This window comes from Salvelinus namaycush, chromosome 37 (assembly GCF_016432855.1).
Source record: "Salvelinus namaycush isolate Seneca chromosome 37, SaNama_1.0, whole genome shotgun sequence".
Lineage (NCBI taxonomy): Eukaryota > Metazoa > Chordata > Actinopteri > Salmoniformes > Salmonidae > Salvelinus > Salvelinus namaycush.
Window position 1 is genome coordinate 30,972,385 of NC_052343.1, and position 6,000 is coordinate 30,978,384.

Genomic DNA, 6,000 nt, shown 5'->3' on the forward strand with positions numbered 1-6,000 from the left:
CCCATGCTTTTAAATAACAATTATGTTCTGGGACAGTTACTGATCACTTTCACTCTGGTCCGGTTCCGTTTCTGTTCATGAAAGTGTTTTCGGTTCATTCCCTGTACTGGTTCAACTCCTTTCTGCTAAAAAAAAACGAGCCATAACTTTGATTGCACCACTAGTCCATTGAATCCAAACAACACCTTGGCTTTTATCAACAGCCAGAACCAGTATAGTGTCTTTGAGGAAGCCATTTGACCCTCTGGCATATGTATACAAGTGAAACTCTCTCCAATTCTCGAGCTGTGTTTAAAACTTTTTAGTCACAGTTTCAAGAGCATGCATGGTGCCCCTTGTCGTGGAACATCTCAGCACTGAGAGAGACTTGACACTTTATTCAAACAATCATCTTTATTCACATCGATTAATTATTGCAATTAATGAACCGTCGACCCAGCAACACCTAAGTTTGTGTTGCCGAGGCTTAATCCTTCCACAGAAATGGCATAGAGTTGTATATATAATAGACCTAAATATGCTGTCATGGCTGGCTCCACCCTTCCGTCAGACTAAGGGGCCATCCTAAGTCACTCTGGGTTCATCTCCTGGTCTACTGCCTCTGGTGTTGTTGTAACCCCACCTGTCTTAGTTTCCCGATGCCAGGTACTTAGGAATACTGGACCCCTTTTTTTTTTGTCCTGCTCCTCCAGCCATCTCTATCCCGGCTAAACATACATCATATAATTTGTCTATGAATGCAGGCTCAATCAGACCGAGACATATGTCTAATATGCACCCACTAATCATAGAAGGAATGTGGCTGTTGTTTTGATCACTGTATATCCATCAATTATCAGCTCACGCTATTTCTAGTCAACCATAACCCAGATTAGCTGCAGGTGCTAGAATGAACATAAAACACAGCAGTTAGCAGGACAGAAATACCTTACTGTTTGTTAGTAATAATTGTTAAATATCCAACCAATGAGGTAAATACGTTAAAGTTTTTTCTCAGCTCATTTGTCCATGCCCATTTCATTATGAGCAAAGGGAACTTCAGCCTTCACAAGCGCCCATTAAACGCAAGAAACTGTCTAATACGCGATGGTCCTGCCATACTACTCGCTGTGCAAAAAACCCTCCCAGCCATCATTGCAACCTTAAAGGACATTAAGTCGCACCCAAATTCCCACAGATCGACTGAGACGCGGTCACTTACTCACACCCATTGATTCTGATTCATTCTTCCACCTTATCCTGTTTGAGGATCTGTTCCGCACAGACAAAGTTCATGTCTGACACTCTACAGTCCCCTGATTCTTTTGCCTGAGACTGCCACTGACCTCGCACACTCTGTCATCACAAGTATAAAAGAAAAGCGCACGGAGGACTCTTGGAGAGCCATATGGAGCAAGGCAGAGGAGCCCTGTGCGCAAAGGTTGATCTCGCCGTAAACAACCGCCGCCCCCACAAGAGAAGAGACAATCCCAACATCCTCGCCATCTACAGGACTTTATAGCTGAAGCACCATTCAAACCGAACATCCATCCATTGTCCTCTCCGGATTAACTCCAACGTCCTCATTCTACTCCTGTCATTGACCCGCCTGGTGAACGAAAAGGACCCAACGCTTTTCCACAGAAGCAGGTACACAGTTCTCATGGGAATGTCAGCCTCAACCCAAGCTTGCCGATTCCTTCAAAAGAGAGCCTTGTGCTCATGGCACAGCACTATGGAATCAGAGAGGACAATCTGCTTGCGGAGGTGCACCAAGTGTGCCGCTCTTGGAAGAAGAAATAACATGGCGAAACAGTTAGCAGCACACTGGAGTTCCTGTCCATGCTTAAACCCTTCAAAGACTCCTTCGTGGACATCTATAAACTTGTACGCATATCTGTCACATTGCCAGTAACCTCCGCGTCATGTGAGCGCAGTTTTTCCTGCTGCAGCGTGTAAAAACCTACATGAAAACAAATGGCAAACCCTCGACTCAGCACCTTGACTGCCTGTCCATACACGCAGAAAGAACCAAGGCCCTGTATGTCCAGAAGATTATACACTCATTTGCACTAACCACACAACAACATACGCATCGGTTTTCTATAAAACAACACTTGGTGAGTAACTGAAAGGCCTTTTAATTGACAGAGCGCGCCTGTTCGTGGTGGAAAACATGTTCGGTGTGGGAACATGATTCAATCACGCTGATCTGATCTGGATGGAACTAGAAGACAGACACATGCATATTGTCGCCAGTCGCCTACAAGTATTTTTGCAATTTAAATATAATCGCTAAGATTTGATGATAGCCCGCTCGTTTTAACCATGTGTGCACTTCTTGTTGTGGCTGCACTTTGGATATTATAGTATCATTTCTGACGTTGTGATAGCCATTTCATCCGAAACATTATTACCAATACACAGTTGTCTGATTATGCATATGGAATAAATGCACTTCTTGTTGTTGCTGCATTTTGGATGTATTGTGTTGTTATTGCTGAAAGACTTACAGCACCGGACGCGCACATGCAGTGCTTGGTGATGAAGTCTTGCACCTTCGCACGAACACGTTTTTGTCATTGCCTTGTGGTCACTTGTATTAGGCTTGTAGCTATTTTGTTTAATATTCTTTGGCAATCAATAAACTACATTTATATTGATGTGCTGTGTGCCATATCTGCTTTATTGAAGAAACGGAACTTCCTTATAACTCTGAAGTCATGAAAATCCACTATTTTCTTAGCATCACCAACGTACAGTGGGCAAAAAGTATTTGTCAGCCACCAATTGTGCAAGTTCTCCACTTAAAAAGATGAGAGAGGCCTGTAATTGTCATCATAGGTACACTTCAACTATGACAGCAAAATGAGAAAAAAAAATCCAGAAAATCACATTGTAGGATTTTTAATGAATTTATTTGAAAATTATGGTGGAAATAAGTATTTGGTCAATAACAAAAGTTTATCTCAATACTTTGTTATATACCCTTTGTTGGCAATGACAGAGGAGAACGTTTTCTGTAAGTCTTCACAAGGTTTCACGCACTGTTGCTGGTATTTTGGCCCATTCCTCCATGCAGATCTCCTCTAGAGCAGTGATGTTTTGGGGCTGTTTGCTGGGCAACACGGACTTTCAACTCCCTCCAAAGATTTTCCTATGGGGTTGAGATCTGGAGACTGGCTAGGCCACTCCAGGACCTTGAAATGCTTCTTACGAAGCCACTCCTTCGTTGCCCGGGCGGTGTGTTTTGGATCATTGTCATGCTGAAAGACCCAGCCACGTTTCATCTTCAATGCCCTTGCTGATGGAAGGAGGTTTTACCTCAAATCTCACGATACATGGCCCCATTCATTCTTTCCTTTACACGATCAGTCGTCCTGGTCCCTTTGCAGAAAACAGCCCCAAAGCATGATGTTTCCACCCCCATGCTTCACAGTAGGTATGGTGTTTCTTTGGATGCAACTCAGCATTCTTTTGTCCTCCAAACACGACGAGTTGAGTTTTTACCAAAAAGTTCTATTTTGGTTTCATCTGACCATATGACATTCTCCCAATCTTCTTCTGGATCATCCAATGCTTCTAGCAAACTTCAGACGGCCTGGACATGTACTGGCTTAAGCACGGGACACGTCTGGCACTGCAGGATTTGAGTCCCTGCGGCGTAGTGTGTTACTGGGTAAGCTTTGTTACTTGGTCCCAGCTCTCTGCAGGTCATTCACTAGGTCCCCCCGTGTGTGGTTCTGGGATTTTGTTCACCGTTCTTGTGATCACAAAGCCTAACAAAGCCTACCACAGAGACAGACAGAGACCAGAGACGAGACAGAGACAGACAGAGAGAGCCGAGACAGAGACGACAGAGACAGGAGAGAGATTGGTTAGTGGTAAGAAGTTGCTGAGAACTCTCTTGAGAACTTCCACTAAAATTCTCAGGAAAGAAATGAAAGGAAAGGAAATGAGAGCGAGAGAGAGTAAAAACAAAATGCACAGCATGAAAACTGATGCCTCTTACAAAGGGAATTTTGTTTTTGATTTTTCATAATGTGATTATTGATGAGCTGGGACTTTCCTGAGAATTTTAGTGGAAGTTCTCAAGGAGTTCTCAGCAAACTTCTTACCACTAACCATCTCTCTCTCTGTCTCTGTCTGCCTCTGTCTCTCTCTGTCTCTGTCTCTCTCTGTCTCTGTCTCTGGTCTCTCTCTGTCTCTGTCTGTCTCTGTCTCTCTCTGTCTCTGTCTCTGGTCTCTCTCTGTCTCTGTCTGTCTCTGTCTCTCTCTGTCTGTCTCTGTCTCTGGTCTCTCTCTGTCTGTCTCTGGTCTCTCTCTGTCTGTCTCTGTCTCTGGTCTCTCTCTGTCTGTCTCTGTCTCTGGTCTCTCTCTGTCTGTCTCTGTCTCTGGTCTCTCTCTGTCTGTCTCTGTCTCTGGTCTCTCTCTGTCTGTCTCTGTCTCTGTCTCTGGTCTCTGTCTGTCTGTCTGTCTGTCTGTCTCTCTCTCTCTCTCTCTCTCTCTCTCTCTCTCTCTCTCTCTTTCTCTTTCTCTTTCTCTTTCTCTTTCTCTTTCTCTTTCTCTCTCTCTCTGTCTCTCTCTCTCATAGGGCATCAGGGGATTCACAGGGCTGAAGGGTGATGTCGGCCTGCCGGTGATCGCGGTGATGATGTAAGTTGACCTTAGATCAAAGAGTTCGCACTGTCCACTGCCACCAAGGGCCAAACCGGTGCATTGTAATCTCTGTATGGTATAAATGGCTTAGCCTGCATAGCTATACCTGTTTGCTCATTCATACTCCTTCATATTGATTCCACAGAACGACCAGCCAGGTCGGGGAGGCCTCCAGGGGCCAAAAGATACCCTGGTCTCACAGGAGAGAATGTAAGTTCCACAACAACGTTGAGTTCACAGTAAATATTACGGAACCACAGCTCTGAATACATAGTTAACATATTTTTTTTCGACTTTTATTATGACCTATGCTGTATGAATATGTTAAGTAGTACCTACTAAGTACAACGAAAATCTGCTATCTGGCTCATGGCTTCCTGTCCTTCCCTACAGGGATCACCAGGCCAGGGCCATCCGGGGCAGACGTGAGTAACTCTTAAATAATGGAGCAATTGTGGGTGATGGGAAGGAGCCAAAGTCCAACACACTTTTCATCACTGTTTGTGTGTAATGGGGGAGTGCAGGAATAAGAGTTGAGAAGGTTGGGGCTTGGCTCGTAGGGATGGGCGAGTGTGGGTGGGGCTGTTTGATGAGTTTGGTCAGAGGTAAAAAAGTGACCTCTCTGTTCCTCAGTCACAGTGGGTTGTGTATTAAACTTTGTCTTCGTGATTTGTGTCAAACAGGTCAGCAGTCAACACTGCTTACCCTGATGACAACTGTGTATATTTCACTCCCGTACATAACAGTCACAGACACACACACCACATGTATGCACGCGCACAAACACACACACACACCACACACACACACACACACACACACACACACACACACACACACACACACACACACACACACACACACACACACACACCACACACACACACACACACACAACACACCTGGAAATGGACAGTCACAATTCTCCTAAATCTCCCTGTAATGAATTATTTTCCTGTCTCAGGAATGTAGATCCTGGAGGTCATTCAGAAACTCTGCTGTAAGTATATCGAGTGGTCAAAATGCAGTCATACTGGTTATTTTCCAGATGAACACTGTGCCGAACATGTTCCTTTAGTGAAACAAAAGTTTACTCAACATAGATTTAGAAGACGTATCAGTGAGCCTGAACACAGTCCCAACCTCTACTGTAGAAATGTACCCTGCACTAGTCTCTAAACATGTCTCCTTTATAGATGACTAATGCACAGTTTATCTTCCTGCTAAACAGTTCATTTGAAGCATCATTTATCCGGGGTTGAGTTTGGCACAACTTTGTGAAAGAGATGCAAACGGACACACACAATCACTTAAACACACACACACAATCACTTAAACACACACACACAATCATTAACACAC